This window comes from Paroedura picta, chromosome 2, assembly GCF_049243985.1.
Source record: "Paroedura picta isolate Pp20150507F chromosome 2, Ppicta_v3.0, whole genome shotgun sequence".
NCBI lineage: Eukaryota > Metazoa > Chordata > Lepidosauria > Squamata > Gekkonidae > Paroedura > Paroedura picta.
This window is the reverse complement of record NC_135370.1, coordinates 44,633,277-44,657,065: the sequence shown is the minus strand read 5'-3', so window position 1 is coordinate 44,657,065 and position 23,789 is coordinate 44,633,277. Positions and strand designations below refer to the sequence as shown.

The following is a 23,789-nucleotide window of genomic DNA, read 5'->3' as shown; positions in this document are numbered from 1 at the left end:
CAGTCTTTCTGTTACAAATTAAAAACATCTAACTCTACCTTCATGTTCAATGTCTTACTGAAAGCCAGCCTAGTGATTAACACTGAAGGTATCCCCTGTGCAAGCACCGAGTCATGTCTGACCCTTGGGGTGACGCCCTCTAGCGTTTTCTTGGCAGACTCAATACAGGGTGGTTTGCCAGTGCCTTCCCCAGTCATCACCGTTTACCCCCCAGCAAGCTGGGTACTCATTTTACCGACCTCGGAAGGATGGAAGGCTGAGTCAACCTTGAGCCGGCTGCTGGGATAGAACTCCCAACCTCATGGGCAGACAGATTCAGACAGCATATCGCTGCCTTACCACTCTGCGCCACAAGAGGCTCTCTAACACTGAAGATGTCATTCAAATAATAGTAGCCAGTAATAAGCCACTCCCTGTAGTGAACATGACTATTGATCATAGAGAAGACAGCAAGCAGTGTACGTCCAGATGCGCCGAACTCAGTGAGAAGAAGGAAATGATCACATGGCAACTCTTCTTGCATCTGATTTCTATGAGTCCTTCATGCACCAATGTCAAAAGCCATGATGATGTGGTAAGTAAAAAGATGATAGGCAGGATCTCTGGGGCAGCCTGGAAGTAGCTTTTTGGTGGTAGAGACAGTGTAAGAAACTGAGCCACACATGTTGGATAATGCACTTTCAATGCACTTTAGAAGTAGATTTGCACAGGAAAATCTAGCAGCACAAGCACATTGAAAGTGCATTCTCCAACATGTGTGGAATGACAGGTCTCATCTCCTTGAAACAGATTGTGGTAAGTTCACATCTAAAGATCTTACCCTTGACCCAGGAGGACTCAATAATTACTGACCAGTCTCAAATGTTACATTCTTGAGCACGGTGACTGACTGGGTGGTGGCTGGATACCTCCAAATCTTCCTGGATAAGGCGAACCATTTAGATCCCTTAGAGCCTCTTGTGGCGCAGAGTGGTAAGGCAGTAGTCATGCAGTCTGAAAGCTCTGCCCATGAGGCTGGGAGTTCGATCCCAGCAGCCGGCTCAAGGTTGACTCAGCCTTCCATTCTTCTGAGGTCGGTAAAATGAGTACCCAGCTTGCTGGGGGATAAATGGTAATGACTGGGGAAGGCACTGGCAAACCACCCTGTATTGAGTCTGCCATGAAAACGCTAGAGGGCGCCACCCCAAGGGTCAGACATGATCCACTGCTTGCACAGAGGTTACCTTTACCTTTTTAGATCCCTTCCAATCTTGTTTTAGGCCTTGGTTACCCTGGTAGATGACTTGTATTTAAACTCTGTTTTAATCTATTTTTAAAGTTGTTTTAATTAGGTATGTTTGGGACGGGGGTTATTTTAAGGGTTTTATTTTTATTGTATGTGTTTTAAATTGTTCACCATGTAAGACAGAATGGTGTGATAAAAATTTTGTAAATAAATAAATCTAGTGTAAAATAAGGGCACAATGCCTGAAAATTTTAAATGCTATAAAAGAAACATGCTTCAAGATGGTATTAAACTGGATGTTTCCCCCCCCCCTGGTAATAAGTGAGAGCATTTACTGAAATAAATGAAGAACGACTGAAACCACCTTATACTGAGTTAGACCACTGGTCTCTCATAGGTCATATGGTCTGCTTTGGAAACAAATGAGGGTCTCAGGCTGAGATCTTTCACATCACCTGTCACTGATCACTTTATCCAGAGATGCCCGGGACTTTCTACATGCCAAGCAATCACTTTCCCGCTAGGGATGACAGTCTCCAGGTAGGACCTGGGTATCTCCTGGAATTATAGCTCATCTCTAGGCAATAGAGATCAGTTCCACAGGAGAAAATGGCTGCTTTGGAGGGTGGACTCCATAGCATTAGACTCCACTGAGGTCCCTCCCCACCCCAAATCCCACCCACTCCTGGCTCCACCCCCAAAGTCTCCAGGGATTTCCCAACCCACAGCTGGCAACCCTATTTCCCACTAAGCCATAACTCCATCCTGAGCAAAATGTTCATTATCAGTAAAGGAGTATGCCATGTTGTAGTACATAAGCAACCAAGGCAGAATTACGCTTAAGTAGGAAATATTTCCGTATCTCTACAAAAAATACATAGGAGATCTAGCGCAGAAGGACATGAAGGGGGGTGGGGTGGGGATCCCACTTCTAGCTTTGTCTTTCAGCCTATGTCATTCCTCAGCTTTTAAGCTACAGCTCCTGACCAAAAGCAGGCTATTCCATCACACCACAGTGTTGCAGATCTGCAGTAACTCAATAATGCTCGCGCATAGATTCTGTCATAAAGCATGATGGTTGCTGATACAATGTGGCAGCAGAGGGATTTTAATCTCCATTTTATGTCTGATTTGGATAACTATTTTTGACTGATTTAGTAAATAAAGTAGGTTTGTATCCAGCCAGCCTTTTCATTAAATCTCATCCCTTTCCTATCCTTACCATAAGCTCCCATCCATCATGTCTTTTGCTGATGCAGGTCCCACAATCCCCAGTGTTGCTTTTTGTTGTCAAAGGATACCCTCTTCTTCCCTGGGGAAACACTGGCTGGATCCAGCTGAATGGTTTTTGCCTTTCTCTTAGTGTTCGTGAAACTAAACATAGAAGGAAAATGAATGCCAAATAAATACCTCATTTTGATGCTGAAGAATGAAAATATGTTCTAGAACAGGCAGGAAGGAGCACTCAGGATGAACACAGACAATCTTTTTTTGGCAGGGGAAAAATCACTGTGTTTGTCCTTTCCCTCTCTCCTCTCACAATGAATCTTTCTTGTGATTATGCCCATCACACAGTCACATATATTTGAAGGATATTCGTTTTCTTAAGGATGTGGTTCAATGTAAACTTGATTACATGAGGGAATTCTCACTGGACTATTTCACTACAGATGAAAAAAAATAACATAGGCTCCTCCTCCTTCGTTGGTCCCCCCCCCTCTCCAGTGACACATCAGTTCTTCCTGCTTGCATAGGATCCAACTAAATCTTTTCCTTCTTCTCCTATGTGGGAGCCAGATGGGGAGGGGAGCAAAACCAATGCCTAAGTCTTCCATGCCTGCTATCTCCCTGCAGATACAAGTGAATTGTTTTCCTTTCTTCTAAAATGATTCCAACGCATCATACCTGCAACGGCTCTGGCAAAGAGCACCCTAACTGATCAAGGGAAGAAGGAGTTGGTTTTTATACCCTGCTTTTCACTTCGCTTCCAATCGCCTTCCCTTCCTCTCCCCACAACAGACACCCTGTGAGGTGGTGAGGCTGAAAGAACTCTCACAGGACTGCTCAGTCAGAGCTGTGGCGAGCCCAAGGTGACCCAGCTGGCTGCATGTGAAGGAGGAGTGGGGAATCAAACCTGGCTCACCAGATTAGAAGCTGCTGTTCTTAACCGCTACACCACGCTGGGATCCAACCAAAGTAGAAAATATTCAATGTGACCAGAGAAAAGCCAATCAGGGATAATGCGTTGTGGCACAAACATGAGCTAACTGTTCTGAGTGGATGATGTGCTTGTCAGGCACGTATCTCCAGAGTCATGTTCTGCCCTTGCTACTCCACTGTCTCTTGGTACTCCCAAGAAACAGAAACTTAAAAGACAGAGTGAGAAAATGGAAATGGAAGTTTCAGTTTTCGTTATCATGATGCCTTGTTCATCTGGATCCAGATGTATTTATTGAGGAGATTTCTACAAACATTCCATTTACATCATCAAGCTATGTTCAGAATGGACTTTGACTGCTTACTTTGCAAAGACATCATAGCGAATCCCGCCCCCTTCCCACTCGATACACATTCTACAAAGGTCATGATAAAAGGTTTTGTTGACATTCTACAGTTCAAAGTTAGCTTACCACAGCTAACTTGTGGTAAGATAGCAACTTGTTTCCATTTGATTTGTACATGACACCAACCCAGTCACAAAGAGATTCAAGAGGAGAACGTTTAAAAAGGAGCTAAGGAATCATCCAGACTGGAAATGCACACAACATTTTTAAAAATTCTATGTAAATGCAGGTTGTCAGTGGAAATGAATAGGAATCTGGCAAGAAAGGCAACAAATAATTTCCAGAATGCATTGCATTCCCATTCTAATCCTTATTAAAAGCTTGACTACGGGAAGGAAATACACTGCTCCACAAATACACTTTTACTCACTAGGTATTTAGGTTAAACATTAAACATCAATGGTGTGTTTTCCAACTGTGTTCTCAGAAATCTTGGGGTGCCTTCAAAGCTTATCAGAATTCCTGATGAGAAGATCAGTAAGATGGACAAGCTTTCCTGCAAGACAGCATGTCTGCCCTCACAGATCTTCCACAGCAGGGAGTGTTTTGCTTATGTGCAGTTCTTAGGGCCTAATTACTTGTTACTGTTTATGAGTCCAAACTGGCTCCTGTCAAGCAGACATATGCTGTGAGTTCTCTGTTGAAAATTAGATTTTTGGGCACATGGAAGTCTAGCTTGGATCAGAGCCATAGCATGTGGGCATCAGTCTTCCTGACCTCAAATTACCCCAGGAACCCAATGTTTGCCTTGTTGGTACATGCAAATTTTCCAAGTGGACAAATGGTGGCTCCATGGCCACTTCAGGTCATGAGAAGGATAGGAGGGTTAAGGTTCAAGTTCCCTCTCCCCATATAACATATTTGCAATCTGAATTAGGCTCCTGTGTATCCTGATAATCTAAGTTTCACCAGCAATTCCCAGCACACATCTGCTTGACAAGTCTTGGGGCAGACAGAAGGCAAGCCCATACATGATATAATCTATAGCTAGGTCTTCTGGTTGCTTGGGCCAACTAGGTCAAATGTCTGAGTTGATATCTCATGCATACAGGAAACTTCTAGGATCCATGCAAAAAATTTCAATCCTAATACCCAGCTGATATTTTTTACCTATAATTTAAACCCATTAGAAGAAGAAGAGTTGGTTCTTATATGCCACTTTTCTCTACCTGAAGGAGTCTCAAAGCGGCTTACATTTGCCTTCCCTTTCCTCTCCCCACAACAGACACCCTGTGAGATAGGTGAGGCTGAGAGCGCCCTGATATCACTGCTCGGTCAGAACAGCTTCATCAGTGCTATGGTGAGCCCAAGGTCACCCACCTGGCTGCATGTGGAGTAGGAGTGGGGAATCAAACCTGGCTCGTCAGAACAGAAGTTCACGCTCTTAACCATTACACCAAGCTGCCTCTCCATTTCTGTGAGTCGTATCCTCTGCTGCCAACAGGAGCTGCTCCCTGCCCTCCTCCAAGGGACAACCTTTCAAATACCTAAAGAGAGCAGACATGTCCCCCTTCAGCCTCTTCTGCAGACTGAATATCCCCAAGTCCCTCAGGCTTTCCTTATCGGGCTTGGTTTCCAGGCCCCTAATCATCTTGGTCACTCTCATGCACTCTCAGAAGAAGGGAGGATGGTGTGAGGGTAGGACATTGTGGAGGTTGATATAATGCTTCTTTGCTTACATACATTTATTTTGCTGGTGTCCTGCTGGTTGCTCTCCAGTAGCTAGCGCTTTTTAGGTTGGTGAATCCACTTTTTACGATTCCCCAACTAGTGCTATAAAATGGTAGATGTAGCAAAAAGGTTGCTGGCCAGATGCGGGTGACATCATGTGAAACGCCAGGAATATAGCGTCTCCATAAGGTAAGCGTTACGCTACATTCATGGCGTGCGGAAAAGCCCCTGTCTGAAATGACAGAAAAAAGCCATTTGCAACCAGTTCCTAAAACGGAATATAAAGGCAAATTGAAAATGACCGGTAGTTAAAACATAAAGCATGAAGGAGGGAAAGGTGTGAATACTGGAGGAAACAAAAAAAGTCTTTATCCACTTTGCTGATTTGTTCATCATTTTGGCATCCTTGTGCTTGAACAGTAAGAGGATAACACAGGTCAACAGAATACTGTTGGCCTAATGTTCTCTGACAACCTTGGGAATGTCAAAAAATTTTCCATCAAGAAGTCTGGACTGCACGGTTATTTGCTTCCTCCTGTGGTGATGAGCCTCTGCAATAAATATAATGCCCTCAGGGTGTCCTCCTGACACAACACATCTCTCTGTCTTTAGACACACAGTATAATTAGACTGTGACCTCAGAAATCCTTGCTCAGAGAACCTGAGGTAAACAGAAATGTGATTATTAAAAAGGCATTTGCGTCGCTGTACATGACTGGATTTATTTTTATTTATTAGATTTAAAAGTTATTAATTCTTGTAACTGAAACATTGAAGAAGGATGATATCCTCAAAACAAAAATAATAAGAGCAAATTTAACAAAGGAGGAAAAGACTCTTCTGGGAGACAGACCTTGGTCACATAAACTGGGGGAAGGGGTTATTGGGGGGGGGGGTTGGCCATTTTACATCCCTCAAACCAGGCAATAGGCAGATTCCTTCATAAATAAGTAAACAGATATTATAATAGACTGAAAGAGTAAACTTATCTCCCTCCACCATTTTCCTATAAAACATTGCAGGTTTTGTATATTGCAGGGTCTCTTTGTATATTCCAATGGCTGGTGTTTTGGGTTTTTTTTTAAGCTTCACCAAATTAAGGATGAGTTATTTTACTATATCTGGCTTACTCTGAGAAAAGAACATACCTTTTGTAACATTTATGCTGCCCTTGAACTAAGCCTGCTGAATGGGTTCTTCTCAGAAAATGTTTGAAGTGTCCAGAGGGTTCTACATTTAATGGGAAATTTTTACACCTCTTTAAATAATTAGACTAAGTGCTCTGCTGAGACAAACTGAACATCTTCTCCTAAATTCATAGCTGGCCCAGTGTTTGGCTCCAAAAGGAGCTGCAATGTCTACTGAATGAGCATAATCCTGTTAGGCCTTGTCCTATAATGCATTTTCAGCTACTCAGTCATACGAAAATGTTATTTAGCACTTTGTAGGGAAAGAGAAAGGGCAGAGGTCCACATGCGTACAAGTCAAAGTGGAAGCTCAAGGGACGTAACTGAGCTCCCACCGTAACCTCCGTCTCAAGGACTTTCTAGCTTATAACTGTCTCAGCTGCTGGGCAAGAATAGGAATAGGCGAGAGACTTAATGCTCAACCCTACCCCTGTACAGTGTGAAAAACAACAGAAAGCAAAAAAAAAAAAAAGCAACCTCAAAAAGCCCTCTAGTTTGAAAAGGAGTGCAGAAACTTTAAAACTTGCATTCGTACCTGATACCGTAGAAACTCTTGAAGGGCCATTTCTGTCAACATGAATGGTGTAGCAGTTGTGCCCCTCACACCAGGGCCTCTCAACAACCCTTTCGCTCTTCAGAGCCAGTTTGGTGTAGTGGTTAGGAGTGCGGACTTCTAATCTAGCGAGCCAGGTTTGATCCCCCACTTTCCCCACCTGAAGCCAGCTGGGTGACCTTGGGCTCGCCACAGCACTGATAAAGTTGTTTTGACCAAGCAGTGATGTCAGGGCTCTCTCAGCCTCACCCACCCCACAGGGTGTCTGTTGTGGGGAGAGGAAAGGGAAGGCACCGCTTTGAGACTCCTTCGGATAGAGAAAAGTGGCATATAAGAACCAACTCTTCTTCTTCTACTACTTCTTCTTCTTCTTCAGAATATCAAATAGTAAAGCCCAGGCATTTTCTGTTGCTGCCTCACTGCTACAGAACACCTCCGGAAAAGAATGAGGCGAACAATCACCCTTGGGACTTTGTCAACTCAAGACTATCGAATAGTTCTGCTTAAGAGAACTTATGGGGCAGCTTGAAGGTCCCAGCTAGGGCAGCCGGATGGTTTCAACAAAAATACTGGATGCGCTTGATAAAACGTTATCGACCCTGCCTCCCACCACAAACAAAATGGGAACTTTAATAATGTTACATTATATTTTTATTAACCAATGACAGATCACCACCAATCAATTCATCATAGATATATAAAATGTTGCCAGTGCTAACCAAATAAGCAAACCCAAACCAAACATTATAAGCTGCCTTGAGTTCCACAAGGGTGAAAGGCTGCTTATAAAGGTTTTCAATATACCTAAATCAAACAAACGGAACTGTTCCAATCAAGTCACAAGACATTCAAGGTAACCAACCCAGCACCCACCAAAAGCTGTAATTCCTGGTTGTTTGGTTCCACTACTTGCCAGATGCCCTCAAATTCAAAACAATTCATTTCTCACACCCACCATTCAGTTGCCGCAGAGCTGGCAGGAGCGACCCCCTGCCCCCACCAGTGCATGTGGAGGGGGCCTGCCCCCCCACTCCCCCTGACCCCTCCCCACTTTCCCCCGCCACTTCACTTACCTCGGCCGGAAGCGATCTGGCCCTCCTGGCCCTGGCGTAAAACGCGTGAGCTACGCCAGGGCAGCCCAGCATGCCCCGCCCCCGTGCATACAGGGGGAACAGTGGGGCATCGTGCCCCACCGCAACGGCACGGCGGCAGTGCAGGGTAGCTGCCGCAATGCATAAAAGGTCCTAGAGAGCCAGTAAAGTTACTAGGTATTAACCATGTTAATGGGATCATGGGAACCCTAGATCCAGGTTAAGGATAAAACCATATCTAGAAAAATATAAACAATTTATTAGTAGAGCTAAAAAATGTTTAAAACCCATAAAAGAATATCTTATCTATCGGGCACACATAAAACATCTCCGCAACAATTTTTTTTCAATTTTCAGCAGGGGGGATAATAATTTATTTAATCTGTTATTGCTAATTCTGGTCCTGCAGACTAATCCTCAGCCAGAAAATATTTCTTGTTCCTCCTCTGTGTGCTCCTCTGCAAAAAGATCCAGATTTGTTACATACAACTCTGTGTATCTGTATATTAACCTCTGTGAAAGATCAGTATGATCAAAACGTTTTAGGTCGGAAGTTGTTGGAATGTGTGGTGTACATACTCAGATTTATTTATTTAATTTGGAATTTATATTCCGCCCTTCCTGACTAGTGTGCCCAATAGATATGATATTCTTTTATGTTTTAAAATAGTTTTGAACTCTAATAATTGTTTATATTTTTCTATACATGGTTTTATCCCTAACCGTTGTGGTTCTCACCTATTTTCCAGGTTGGTTTTTTGTTTGTTATTTGTAATCCTAGCTCTAGCTCTGAAATCCAACCAGAGTCCCCTTTGATTACCAAAAAAGCGATGCTGCCCATCATGGGACTCCCATACGGCACAGAGGCTATAATAAGGAGGGGAGTTGGGTGCATTTGTGTAAATAATGGCTAGATCCTAGTCTATATGTGTGGCCTCCGGCTTATATGTTTTGACTATTGTTTTAAACAATGATTATATTTGTGTTTGTTATCTTGGGTCTCAACTGTGTCAGGAAAAAGACAGGAGGTATAAATACCTTCATAAACTGTAACTATATAAATCCTCTGACAGCAAGAAAGTTGTTTAATTGGATATGTGGTGTTGGAGAAGAGTTTTACAGATACAACAGGCCACCAACAAGATACATCTGTGGGCTTTATATCAAATCAAGCCTAAACTCCTAGAAACAAGTATGACTAAACAGAGGCTATAGTAGTTTGGTCACATTATGAAACACAACATGTACTGTAGGAGACAATAATGCTAGGACAAGTTGAACATAGCAGGAAAAGAACATGAGATGTAGTGACTCAGAGGGATTTCACATTCTAAACCAGAAGTTATTTGTTGTTGGCCTAATTTTGAGTAAAGCAATACAGGGGCAGGGGTTTCATACAACAAATTGCCTTTCATTAATGAGCCATCTCAGCAGTGCTATGGTCATTTCAAACAGTGCCACTTTTTCCCTACCCTTTTTTTGCTGTGCGATCTTCCATGGAGTTATTTTTTTAATGTTCTAAATGGAGGGCTTTAGAATTAAACCAATATAGCTGGAGTCAATGGTGCTGCTATAGCACTGAAGTCCTATATTGGTTTAGCACTATAGCACTCTTAGAATGGTTAAAAAAAAAACTCCAAGAAAGATCATGCTGTGAAAAAGGGCAGGGGGAAAGTGGCTCTGTAGGAAGTGCTATAGACATGTTAAGAGAGAACACTACAGCAATTCAAAAGTGCAATGATGGGACAGAAAATGGAAGAAAGCAGTTTCCCTCAAAGTGGTTCAGCCATACTTTGCTAACCTGACGCAAGCGGGTTTGTATGAACAGGTAAATTAAATCTGCTAGCAGCTGCTTACGAGAATGGGTCTGTCTAAACTGACAAGAAATCCATTAGCTACCAGATACTAAAACAGAAATCAAAGGCAGTTTGAAATGGCCTCTGTCAAGGAAGGTGAGGCCCTAAGTTTGCAAGACTTGAGCAAGGCTATTAACAATATGACATTTTGGGAGGTAATTACTATAGGTCAGAATTGACTTGATAACACTTTACACACACACACACACACACCACAACAATTAAAAGCCAAGCTTTTCTGGAGCTTACAAACCTGGGTGTAGTCTGAACGGGACTTTTTACCCATTCCCAGCTCAAATAAATCCCTCCCATCTACACTGAATTCAATTTCCATTTTGATTTGGAGCACTTTAAATTTTCCTTCTGCAACACGCATGAGTAATCCGGAATGACCCTACCTTCTCCCCACGATACCCAGAAGTGGATATAAGCCTTGATAATTGAAAGCGCCATCAGTAAGTGTGCAGATTTCTGCTTTTTGCAAATTATCTCCCTTCTCCATGCCTTGTAGCAAAGCAGTCTTCCCAGATTGGCCAGGGCGTTCAAAGACTTCCTTGTTTCCCTTGTCTTAAAGTGATTGCGCTCCAGAAGCCCAACTTCTCTCAGCAGAGATTTCCCTGTTGGATTTATTCCCCCCTCCTCTGCTGACTCCAATGCTACCACCTCCCCTCGTTCAAGAAAAGAAAGAAAGAGGCTCCTGCTGCGCTTGGCTCTCCTCCCCACTCTGAGCTTCCCCAATCTAGTGCAGAACACTTTCTGTTTCAATGGGATGTGGGGATAGAGGAAGATTCAAGTTCAAATCAATCTGAATTCAGCAGGATCTATAATGGAAAAAACAAAGCAAGTGCAGAATCAGCCCTGAAATAAAGAAAAAATGGGCCATGTGGTCTCTCTTTGTCATAACTCCCCCTCCTCTCCAGCATTTGAAATTTTGGGAGTATGTCTCTCTGTCAATTGCATGTATCTGATTATGTAGAGTCCGGCTCACAAAAAATTATTGCACAAAAAAGTTCATTATTCAAGACTTTGTTGTTTTAGGAGTTAAATAGTATTTGCTGACACATCAGATTGAGATAACAAATTCCTAATGCAGACCTAGGGAGTATGTAGGGTCCTTCAAACTCAAGTAATCAGCTAAAAATCAAACTAAAGGCATTGCTCTGCATCTACTGTAAGGAAAGGTCAAGTTTTGGTCAAGTTAAGCCAGTACACAGGAACTAATCCTGAGAGATGCTCTGCCATTTTTTTCTTAATTAAAGCTTTATGGCAATATCCATTTGGGTAGAGCTGAGTTATCTCAGCATTAAGTCTTGGATGAAATGAGGGAAGTGCAGTAGGAAAATGAAAACAACAGTAAAAATGAATTGAGTTCTTTCAGTCCTTGTTAAAGGTCAAAGCCTGATTCGTGCTTAGCAATAATGTTTGTGTTCACATTTTACTCCTGGCTCTTATAATAAAAGGAACGCTTTTATGAATCAGACCGTTATCCCGATCCACCAAGGATCCAGCGTGGCTGGATGCTTCTCCCTCTGTTGCTGCCATGCACAAAGAGAGCTAGATAAGCAACCAGGTGTTCCTTTTGAAGAAGAGGGAGAGAATTGATGGGGTATTAAATGTATTTATAGCAGCCTAGTACTTTGTGCTGGGAGAAGGCATTTGTGTCCTCTAATTCTTTTAAGCTCCGGGCTGCAGCCCATCCTCCAGAGATCTGCCTGCCCGGAAAGACTGTATTTCTTTGTCAAGACAGGATTGCCCTCAGAGTCAGCATAGAGGTTAAGAGTAGTGGACTTTGATCTAGAAAACCAGGTTTGATTTCCCACTCCTCCACATGTAGCCTTCGTGGGCCAGCCACAGTTCTCTCAGAAAGCCCCACCTACCTCCGAAGGTGCTTGTTGCAGGGAGAGGAATGGAAGACGACTGTAAGCCGCGTTGTGTAAGGGACTTTTGGAGGGACATCTGGGGGTACCTGGAAAATTGTACTTATCTTGAAATTTTTAAAAAATATATTACAATACTAAATATATTACAATACTTCTGTGCGTTCTACAAAACTTCTTGTTGCTCCATACAGGCCAAATTTTTAATCAAGAATCCCCCTGGTCAATGGTGTCCCGCTTTACCAATGTTAAAATCTGGTCACCTTAGCTTTGTGACTTCTTAGGGTAGAGAAAAACAGGGTCTAAAACCCCACTCTTATTCTTCTTTCCTGTCAGGACAGCAAGCTGAACGTAGATTCTTTCCCACCAATTACATTGCACATACGATATTCTTTCCCATCAATTACATTGCACATACAATATCAGAGCAAGTGATACAAACCAAAGGCATGCTACATGCGCCACTAATAATACATGGATTGTCCTTTGGACATGTCCAAACCAGCATGGTATTTGTGAGGGGAGGAGTGTCAGCTTGCTACTTCATTTCAGATGAGGACGGCCCGGCCTCCTGTCAGCAGCTGCTAAAAAACACCAGCATTCTGTATGCCACCATGCCACTTCCAGGGAAAACCAGGAAGTGACTTGGAGTACCTCTAGATATTGCTGAAGACTCTATGGTTTTCCTGAGATGTGATGTAGCAGCACACAGGATGTTGTATGCCTCCCTTGCCCCCACCCCCGGACATCTCACCGGTTGTCAGTCATGGCCTGCCAAAGCTATTTTGGACTGTAGTGTCCTTCCCTGCCAGCAGAACTTCAGCTTGCTGGTTCGCCCACTGGATTGATTGGGTGCTGAGAGGAACCCCAGCCACCACTGCCTCCTCTTGTTGTTCTTTTCTTCTCCTCACCCTGGAAACACCAACGGATTTGCTGCTTAGAAATACAGTTCATTGCATAAGGCAGTAAGCAGAAATGCTGGTAGGGAAAGAGACCACAAAACGATGGTTTGCACACTTCCAGCATCACTTTAATGAGGATCTCTGTTTGTACTTTTAAAACCGCTGAAAAGCTAATCCTAATGAGACCAAGGGACACTGCTACGAGGCAGAGAGCAAATGTTATTACTGTGGTAGACTTGGAGACAAAGCCGTTGGAGTAAAAGTCACTTCCTAAAAGCACAAATGTACTGATTAGAGGCATCTGTAACATTCCTCTGACCTCTACAGGAACTGGAGTAGGCATACTGTCTGCAGAATTCACATTATTTATTTATTTAAACAGGTACCAATCCATTCCTCAATACGAGAACCAAGAGAACCAGCTCCTGTGGACACCGCGGCACCCCAATTAGTTGGTGCTCATTTGTTTCAAAACTGGTTGGAGGTCTGGGGGCCACAGAGGATAGATAAAAAAAGGCAACTTACCGTACAGTTGTGCTGAAGGATAGGGATTTAAATGAAAGAGTCACTCTTGTAATGCCCTTGTAGAGAATAACACGGCACCAAATTTGGAGAACCGCGTGGACACTTCTGGTTGCTGTGCAGATAGGGGCAACCAAAATGATAAAGGTTTGGAACATCTTTCCTAAGAGGAAAAGCTCAAGAGTCTAGAACAGGCTTTCTCAACCAGGGTTTTGTGAAACCCTGGGGTTTCTTGATGACCCTGGAAGGTTTTCCTGAACGGGAATTAACTGATTTATATATATTTTTAACTTTTGTTAAACATCTATTGGATGATATGGCTATAGATCAGGGGTAGTCAAACTGCAGCCCTCCAGATGTCCATGAACTACAATTCCCATGAGCCCCCTGCCAGCATTCGCTGGCAGGGGGCTCCTGGGAATTGTAGTCCATGGACATCTGGAGGGCCGCAGTTTGACTACCCCTGCTATAGATGGTAGTGTCAACCCACCCACCCCTCCCAAAATGCCCAAGGATGTGCCTGGAGGGGGTGGGAAGGGGAGGGGCATATACAAAGCTTTGCTTCCCAACCATATTCTGCACAATCACACCACTTCTGGGGTTCCTCAAAGCCTGAAGAATGTTTCAGGAGGTTCTCAACAATAACAAAGTTGAGAAAAACTGATCTAGATTTTTTCAGTTTAGAAATAAGGTCAAACAAGCAATATGACTGAGATTTACAACATTACCATTGGGGAGCTGTGAGACTTGTAAGGGAGAGTCCCACCCTCCCCCTCTCACTATGTCCGGTGTGGCTCCGCCCTTCCACGGCTGCCTCTGAACCTGACTGCTGCAGTGGCCTTGTCCAGGAAGCTCCCAGACTCATCTCCCACCCTGAGGCTTTCTGGGAAGGGCAAGTTATAAAAATAAAATAATCATTCATTTGGGCAGCATTTGGCTGTTAAACTATAAAATATCTGGGGTGATGAACATGGATAAAGAGAACTTTTTTCTCCCTGTTCTATAAAACAAGAATCCAGGGCACCCAATGAAGGCAATAGGTAGTGGAATCAGGACAGATTGGGGTAGTCAACCTGTGGTCCTCCAGATGTCCATGGACTACAACTCCCATGAGTCCATGCCAGCAAATGCAGGGGCTCATGGGAATTGTAGTCCATGGACATCTGGAGGACCACAGGTTGACTACCCCTGGATTAAAGGAATTACTTCTTTACTCAATGAGCAATCAAGCTGCAGAAGTCACTACCTGTGGACATGTAATGATGGCAGCAAACCTCTGAATGCATTTTAGGAAGCATTATCAGGGGGAAAACCTTGTCCTCTATGATTTTGTCCAGGTTGCAGACCCATAGAGGTAAGTTGGAGCCATCAAGGTTAGTCAAAACACCATTCCAGAGTTCAGATACTAGTTAGATAACACTCACAGCTTGAAATCCAAGGGGAAACCCAAAAGCAGTGTTGTTCTAAAGCACAGGCCAAGGTCAGAGATGAGGAAATCAGCCCAGAATCCACACAGCACAGTCTATAACTAAAAGATGCTTTGCTTCTACATAGCCACTCCCTTGCTTGCTGCTAAGTGCCTGCTAGCCACCTGTTCCTGCAAACACTAATCCTCATTGCTGATATGGAACTGGTGCTGTGCTACTTAACTGGCACTGCAACTTCTGTCTCGCTGCTCCCTCCTTATCTTCCTCCTATGCTGTTCCTTAGGATCAGCAGATGATTCTCTGGGCTGAGGGGCCTCTGTACTGCTATTTGCCTGCAGATCCTTGTCTGCTTCCTCAGAGACTGCCTCCTCCTGCAGTGTCTCTGTTTCCGGCTGTGGGTTTGGGTCTGTTCTGCTGGCTACCTTTTCCACAGTCCTCTATATCAATGGTCCCCAACCTTTTTATCACCGGTGACCGGTCAACGCTTGACAATTTTACTGAGACCCGGGGGGGGGGTAGTCTTTTGTCGAGGGACATTGCCGTTGCCTGAGCCCCTGCTCCGCTTGCTTTCCCGCCAGCACCCCTGACTTTCCACCGCCCGCTGGGGGGCACTACCAGCAGCAGCTGCGCAGTGCCACACCAAGGGGGAGCCCCAGCCATGGCGGCCACTGGAGAGCACCAAAGGTGAGCCAGCGGCAGAGTGGCAAGGCAGCCCCCAAGGCAGCAGCCGGGGAGAAGGACGAGGAGCAGCTGCGGACCGGCACTGCTGCGGCCCGGTACTGACTGATCCATGGACCGGTGCCGGTCCCCGGACTAGGGGTTGGGGACCACTGCTCTATATCAGTGGTTGTCAACCTCCGGTCTGCGGCCTGGTGGCGGGCCGTGAAAGACTCGCCACCTGGCTGCGGTGGGCGAGAGGGAGATGCCTCCCTTCCCTCCCACAGCGTGGCGCTCACCGGGCCTTCACTCAAGGCCCGGCGAGCGCCATGCTGCATGGAGGGAGGTGTGGCCGCCAGCATGCGGGCAGGCGCACACATGCTTGCGCGGAGCTCCGCACAGGCGCATGCGCATTTGCGCATAACTGTCGCAAATACACGTTTGCGCCCAGCAGGTGCAAATGCACATGTGCAAAAGCTCCGCACATGCATGTTTGCATGGAGATGCCGCGCGTGCGTGGTGCTGCCAGGCCGCCCTCTCCCTTCTACCCCTGCTAGCGGTCCCCACCTTTAAAAAGGTTGGGGGCCACTGCTCTATATCACTTGGCATTGCTGGAGCTGGCTGGTTCACACAAAACGTCTGTGTCGGACTTCCAGGGAAATTGGTTGCCTATTGTATCAAACACGATTCTGGGCTAGATCCAGCAGGGCACGACTTAGGTACTTATTTTCCACAAGGAAAATAGCCAATCATGGCTTTCCTTCCTCTGACTAGAACGTGCTTCATAAGATGGTTGTTGAGTCCGATAGGCAGCACCTATTCAGAAACATCCGCCTCCATCATAGGCGCATGCTTGGCTTGCAACCTCCCTACATTTCATGACTGGCCCAGTACTCCATGGCAGCCATTTTGTGGTGGTATCCACTTGCTATTGTCAAAATTTTCAAAGGGCCCATAGGTCCATAATTATTGGGGAGCCCTAGTTTAGTGACTAAAACTTCTCTTTATCCTTTAGCTAGCAATGAGTGGAGCAGGTTGTTCTCTCAGCCAATACGCTGCTGTAGGTGCCGATGGATTTTTTGCCTTGTTTATAATATATTTCCACTCTCGGCAATTGGTGGCAGTAGTTTTGGCCATGTGGATAGTCAACTGCTGGTTTCTAAGGTCTTCCTCTATCTTTTTAAACCATGATTTCTTTGGCACCAGTCGCTGGATCTTCCATTCAGTTGGTAATTCTCTCCAGAGGTGTTTATGAGGCAGTCTGCTAAAACGTGGTTTAAAATATTTTAATATAATTCTAAGTTACAGATTGTGAATTCCCAGGGAATTTCTGCCATCAAAAATCAAGTGAATCTTAACGACAAGGCGACTTTTGTGAGTTCCTCATCCTTTAAAACTGGATTTTAAAATAAACTTGTTCAAAACTGGCTCAAAGAAAAATCTGTAGAGTCGCTATGGGGGAACAGGGGGTTTCATATTGTTATATGACAGCACAACAGATGATCTCCTAACAAACTCATGCAGTAAGCTGGATAAACGGACAAAATAGTCAAGAACACTGGAAAAGAATGAACACTGCAAATACATCTACATTATGTAGGACCACAACTCTTTAGGTTGAGAGGGGACTTGATAGCCCTCTTTAAGTATTTGAAAGGTTGTCATTTGGAGGAGGGCAGGATGCTGTTCCCATTGGCTGCAGAGGAAAGGACACGCAGTAATGGGTTTAAACTACAAGTACAATCATATAGGCTAGATATCAGGAAAAAATTTTTCACAGTCAGAGTAGTTCAGCAGTGGAATAGGCTGCCTAAGGAGGTGGTGAGTTCCCCCTCACTGGCAGTCTTCAAGCAAAGGTTGGATACACACTTTTCTTGGATGCTTTAGGATGCTTTGGGCTGATCCTGCGTTGAGCAGGGGGTTGGACTAGATGGCCTGTATGGCCCCTTCCATTCTATGATTCTAGGTTCTAAAAAAGGGACCAGTTTAAAAACAAATGTCCATACTTCACTTAGACATTCAATTGTTAGCTATACCAACTTTTGTTCATTTCCATGAAAATGTACTTTGGGATTCTCTGAATGTGTTTTGTGCCCCCTAATACATTCTTGGAATCTGTTTCATCATTACCACTGATTACTAAATAGCAGTAACCATTAAACAGAATGGAACAGCCATCATTCCCATTTCATTTGTTTTGAATTGAATCAGGTATAGCGTTGCATTTCAAATATAGTAGCCATGCAGAATCCCACTAAAAGATAACTTTTCACAAAATAGCAAAGACTTTTATTCAGGATCACAGCCATGACCCTGTTTCCTTACAAACTAGGATGTAGTCTGCACAGGGCTTTTTACCCAATTCCAGTTCGAATGAATCCCTCCTGTCTACATTGAATTCGATTTGCATGTTGATTTTGGGTGCTTTAAATTTCCCTCCTGCAACATGCATGATTGACCCGGACTGACTTTACCTTTCTCCCACGATATCCAGAAGTGGATATAACCCTCAATATTTGAAAAATTGTCATCAGTAAGTGTGCAGATTAGGGTGATGTGATTTGGGAGCCGAAGTGGCCATTCCCGCCTGTAGCAGCCAGCACCATGGGGAGGGGGGGAGGTGTGGGTCCTGGCGGGCCAGTCGACGCACACATGCAGGCGCAGAGCTCCGTGCCTGCATGTGTGTGCCCACTGTTGCACCGCAGTCCATGCCTCCCCCCCTCCCCAGGGTAGGGTGCTGGCTGCTACGGGCAGGAACGGCCGCTTCGACTGCTGAATCGCACAACCTTAGTGCAGACCTCTGTTTTTTTGTGAATTAACTTGCTGCCTCATGCCTCCAACGCTGTAGCAAAGCCATCTTCCCTGATTGGCCAAGGTGTCAGTTCAAAGACTTCCTGGTTCCCAGTTGCAAGGCTTAGGGAAGCCCTAACTTCTTTCAGCAGAGATTTTCCTCTTGTTATTTCCCCCTTCTCTGCTGTCTCCAAACTTCTCCCTGCCCATTCAAGAAAAGAAAGAGAGACTTCTGCTGCAATTGGCACCCCTCCCCATTCTGAGCTTCCTCAATCAAGTGCAGGACATTTTCTGTTTCAGTTGGAAGACCCGAGTTCAAATCGATCTGAATTCAGCAGGGTCCACAACCAAGTAAGTGCAGAAACACCCAAGGTTCATGATCTTTCTAGGTTCATCATTGCAGTTTAAATGTAGTGAGAAAGAAGGATCCCATTAAAAGACAACCATTTAAAATGAGACAAAGTCTGCTTCCACATAGGGATTTTTCCTTACCTAGAGAAGCCCCCCCCCATATTATATCATATTATATAACACTTATTCAAGGTGTGACAAGTGGCATTTATGGGGCTTCCCTTTTAATCTGGATTTTAAATAAACAAGTTCAAATTTGGCACAAAGAAGAATCTGTGGAGCAGCTTTGGGGAAGCAGCTGCACAGACACTTTCTCTTTCATCACTTTGTTAAGGGAGTGGAGTTAAATCCCATTTTCAAAGTGGCCTGTCGTTCTCTCCTATTTTGAGCCTTTAACTAGCTTTAACTAGCTTTCTCCTCCTTTCCCTAACAAACGGCACCCTAGAAGTCTTCCAGGTGTAATAAGGGGACAGGGGAGGAGTAGGTGGGTGGGGGCAGTAATGAGCAGTGCAAGAATATGGAATGTGTGTATACTGTTCTGACCCACTGCTTTTTGGCACACTGCTGGTCCCAGGATTGTGTAGACATTGTCACAGAAACTACAGCACATTCTTTCTGTTTACCAACTTTTTGAAACTTTAGCCTATCAAGGCTGTGAGGCCAGGATCGCCAAGGACGTTAATTGCCTGAGTTGCTTCCATTGATGAGGCCAACACTGAGCCTCAGACACAGATAGCTTGGACCAAATAACATCAAGATAACATAAGATGTGCCTGGCAACTCATCTGTAGGGTTACCAGAGTCTGAAATAACTGCACTGTACACTTGGGGTGGAGCCATACAGGTCCATGAAGGCAGGGGTAGTCAACCTGTGTACTTCCAGATGTCCATGGACTACAATTCCCATGAGCCCCTGCCAGCAAACGCTGGGAATTGTAGTCCATGAACATCTGGAGGACCACAGGTTGACCAATCCCTGCATGAAGGGACAGAATCCAGTGGTTTCTAATAAATCTAGGGATGAAGCCCAGTACAAAGCTGCATGTTTTTCATTCATGTATGGTGTTCACTTCAATAAATGACAAGAAAGAAATGGACTTGCTCTTTTCTTCTGTTTTTCTGGTTGGTTTGTGACCCTAATTGACTGTGAGACTGTTTCTGAAGACAGAGGAGGCCAAAATGCCACATTGAAGTATCCAGGGAAAGCAGAGACCCAAAGCAGATGAATGCAGCTATCCACTTACATTCAAGTCCCTCTAGCCCAGGACTAATATTCCCCATAAGTAAGGAACAGATCCTTCAAATGGTTTCTAGGATGGTGGCCTACAGATTGACTTCTGCAGTATCACTATTTCTGAACTACTTCTTTGCCACTCTTTCCCATACTTTCCGATACTGTAAACTTACTGAAGAAATTCAGAACTAGGGATGGATATGAACTACATTTTTGTGATTCAGTTTGTGGTTCATGGCTGAACCACAACACGAACCATGAACCCGTATGAACCAGGAGGTTGGTTCGCAAATTGACTCGATTTGGATCGGTTCATGAGCCATTTCAAATTCCAACCCATGCTTCTTGCTCCCTGCTGCTTTTCACTTGTGGAGCCACTCAGCTGTTGGGTTTAAATGGCTCTGAGCCATTGCACTCCCTGCTTTATGACCCCATGGCTTTTTGTGGAGAGCAGAAAGCAGTGGTTTAAATGCTCCCAGCTGAGCTGTTTTTCACAGAGAGCAGAAAGAAGAAGAAGAAGAAGAAGAAGAAGAAGAGTTGGTTCTTATATGCCACTTTTCTCTACCCAATGGAGGCTCAAAGCAGCTTACAGTCGCCTTCCCTTTTCTCTCCCCACAACAGACACCCTGTGAGGTGGGTGAGGCTGAGAGAGCCCTGATATCACTGCTCGGTCACAACAGCTTTATCAGTGCTGTGACGAGCCCAATGTCACCCAGCTGGCTGCATGTGGGGAAGTGCAGAATTGAACCTGGCAAGCCAATTAGAAGTCCGCACTCCTAGCCACTACACCAAACTGGATTTATACCCCTGCTTCTTGCTCTTCACAAAGGACAACAAAATTGTTTAAAGTTTAAGGTAGTTCTTCAATTCGTGAACATTGCTTTGAGAACCACAAACCAGCCAAAATTTATGATGAACTTGGTTCGTGCCCATTCCTATTCAGAACTTTTTTCTAGAATTCCTCATCAGAATTAAGAATCTATTGTCTGCACACAATAGATAATGCACTTTCAATGCACTTTTGAAGTAGATTTTCTTGTTCTGCACAGGAAAATCCATCTGCCAAAGCACATTGAAAGTGCATTATCCTGTGTGTGCAGACTAGGCCTAGGTGAGAACTAAGGCTGTTTTGGATAACTGCCATGTAAAACAACAGTACAGCATTAAAGGCGAAAGATTTATGCGATCTGAAAAGAAACCAGTACATATTTCATCTGATAATTTCAGTAAATCCACAATGAAAAGAAATTCCTCGCCTTGCCCCCAAAGACCTTATCCATACTGGAGGGAACCTGCAGTGGCCATTATGCTGTTTCCTCATAGCTCTGCATTTTATCTAATTCAGTGGGACCAAGCAGTTCATAAAAGCATTTGTCCTTTCAGCTCATATAAAGATTACTGTTAGCAAGGAAGCTTATGCCTTCCCAGTGGATATCCCCTGTTGGATAGAGATTAATTTACTGTATTTTGCTGCGTTTTGCAGACTGGTGCAGTGCAATTAGTGTTCAAAAGGCAGATTGCCTGCTTGTACTTTTAAAAGCAGAATGTTCTACCAAGTGGACTTTGCTAAATTCTTATCATCTCAGTGCTTATTCACTGGGTCCTTAGAGTTGGGATGTCAGTGATATGTTTGTTATCCTAGCAAGAAGGACTTTGATGATAGTTAAAGGAAGAAATTAGTATCTGCTAATTCTACAAAAAAAAATAGCTAAATTGTAATTCCATGTTGCATTTATTTCTTGCCACCTTAAAGTTTCTCCCTGTTAGGTAAAAATTTTCACTCCTTTTGTTGTGGTGCAATGTTATATGTTGGTGTTTATGCGGTGATATTATGGCCCACGGCTACAACCATAACTATACATTTCAAGTTCTACAACACTCTCCTTGGGTTATCTCCTTGAATGGGATACTTCTCTTTGTCTTAACCTGGGAACTGCCTTCTGATCCCTCCTTTCTCTTTCCTTGACCTTCCATGGAGTCACACATCTCTCAGGTCATTGGTGACAGGAAAAGCACTCTTTAAATTAGGTCCTTTCTATTCTTTTGATTGTAACCTGAATGTGAACGGAATCTACTTGAATAAAGGCAGGGTTCATTTTTGCAATGTACGTCTTGGGAGATTTATTTACTGCTTTCAGTATCATGCTTATATGATTGGGCAAACTCTGCTATGTTAATCAAATACCCCAATAATTAAATTGTGGAGTCTCTGATTTCTTGACCTGAAAGGTGGCATAGGCTTCCCTATCAGGCCCAATATCTTCCCCTCTGACTGTTTCAGATCACAAAAACGGCATGAGATAGGGAAAGGTTGAAGCCCCATGAACTCTTGTCCCGACAGAAATTGGGTGCTGCACACCAGGAAAAATGAGATAAAGATGCTAGCCCCCTGCTGGGACCTGGGGATTCCCCATATTGGCACCTCTCTGCCTATTTTGGGGGTTCAAGAAAGAGGAGAAATCCCCCAATCCTCCCCACCCGAAACTTGCGAAGTCTCCGTTCACAACTTCACAACCCGCAGATGTTGCCCACTACCACTGCGACTGCTCCCCCCAAAAAAACTTGCTGCAATGCAATAGCAACTCTGCATTTTGAGGGGGGAGTGGGCACGGTATGTGCAGGTGGCATCTGCGGGCAGGAGAGCTGAATATTGAGGTTCTGCAAGTACTGGAGGGGGGAGCAGGTGCAGCACCCGCTCAGGTTTTGAGACAAAACTCTACCATAGAGTTTTGCCCAAAAGCCAGAATGTTGCCCCCCATGTCTCTGATGTGCTGACATCATTTTTGTGTGATGTCAGCATGTCAGGGAGCTACCCGGACCATGCCTCTGTTCTTGTCCTAGTTCCGCCTGGCAACCCTAAACTGAGGAGAATTTGCAACCCTTGTTGGACTGATACACAGGGTATGAGTCTAGACCCAACCTATGAATACATAAAATTTGAATTGACCTCACCAGATTGATGTAGTGGTTAGGAGTGCGGACTTCTAATCTGGCAAGCTGGGTTTGATTCTGTGCTCCCCCACATGCAACAAGCTGGGTGACCTTGAGCTCGCCACGGCACTGATAAAACTGTTGCGACTGAGCAGTGATATCAGAGCTCTCTAAGCTTCACCCACCTCACAGGGTGTCTGTTGTGGGGAGAGGAAAGGGAAGGTGAATGTAAGCTGCTTTGAGACTCCTTCGGGTAGAGAAAAGTGGCATATAAGAACCAACTCTTCTTCTAATAAAGAGAAAAATGGCGAAGAACCGGAGATATGGCAAACTAGGGGCTGCAAATAAGTCCACTCAATGCAGCTAAAAGTATACTTTCAGTTCTGCCCTTTTAAAAATTTACTCTTGTACAGTCTGCTATTACAAGCTATAGATCTGAACCAAAGGCTATATTTGTGTAAATTAGACTCATTCCTAGTCCCCACTACAAATCATGAAAGGCACCTTTGAAATAAAACCAACCTCCCCCCTTTTTCTTAGCAAGCGCTAAAGAACAGCAACCATGTGGCAGATACATCAATTAAACAGGCACAGTTAATCGGAGTAAACTGAAACAGGATTCCGCTACTATATCATAAACCTTCCTCGCGGCTGCTTCTCATAATACATTCCTCCATCTTTCAGCCTCTTGGCATGTAATTTATACTTTCACTTAATGATGGGTAATTTATACTACCATTTATATAACCTCTGCATCCAGCTAGAAAACTTGGCTCCCTTTGTTCTTCTTTTTCCAGAGCTAGGGCATAATTACTGTTCCCAAGTCACAAAAGTTCCCACATAACAAGGGAAGCTGGTTAGAAGATAAATAAATCAACATGGAGATTAAAAAAAATCTCCCCCACACATTGTTCTTCATTTACTAGCCATAGATTCCCCCCACTACGTTTG

At 44.2% G+C, this 23,789-nt stretch overlaps 1 long non-coding RNA gene across 3 annotated transcripts in view; it reads right to left on the bottom strand.

The window, feature by feature from the left end:
* The window catches only part of LOC143829329 (uncharacterized), a 48,608-nt gene that overhangs the window by 10,549 nt on the left and 14,270 nt on the right, over positions 1 to 23,789 (bottom strand). Inside the window, exon 2 of one of the 3 annotated variants that reach the window (XR_013228077.1) lies at positions 2,448 to 2,599. The exons of the other annotated variants lie outside the window; for them this stretch is intronic. This is a non-coding gene — a long non-coding RNA (uncharacterized LOC143829329). The remainder of the gene's footprint in view (positions 1 to 2,447; positions 2,600 to 23,789) is intronic. 3 annotated transcript variants of the gene reach the window in all.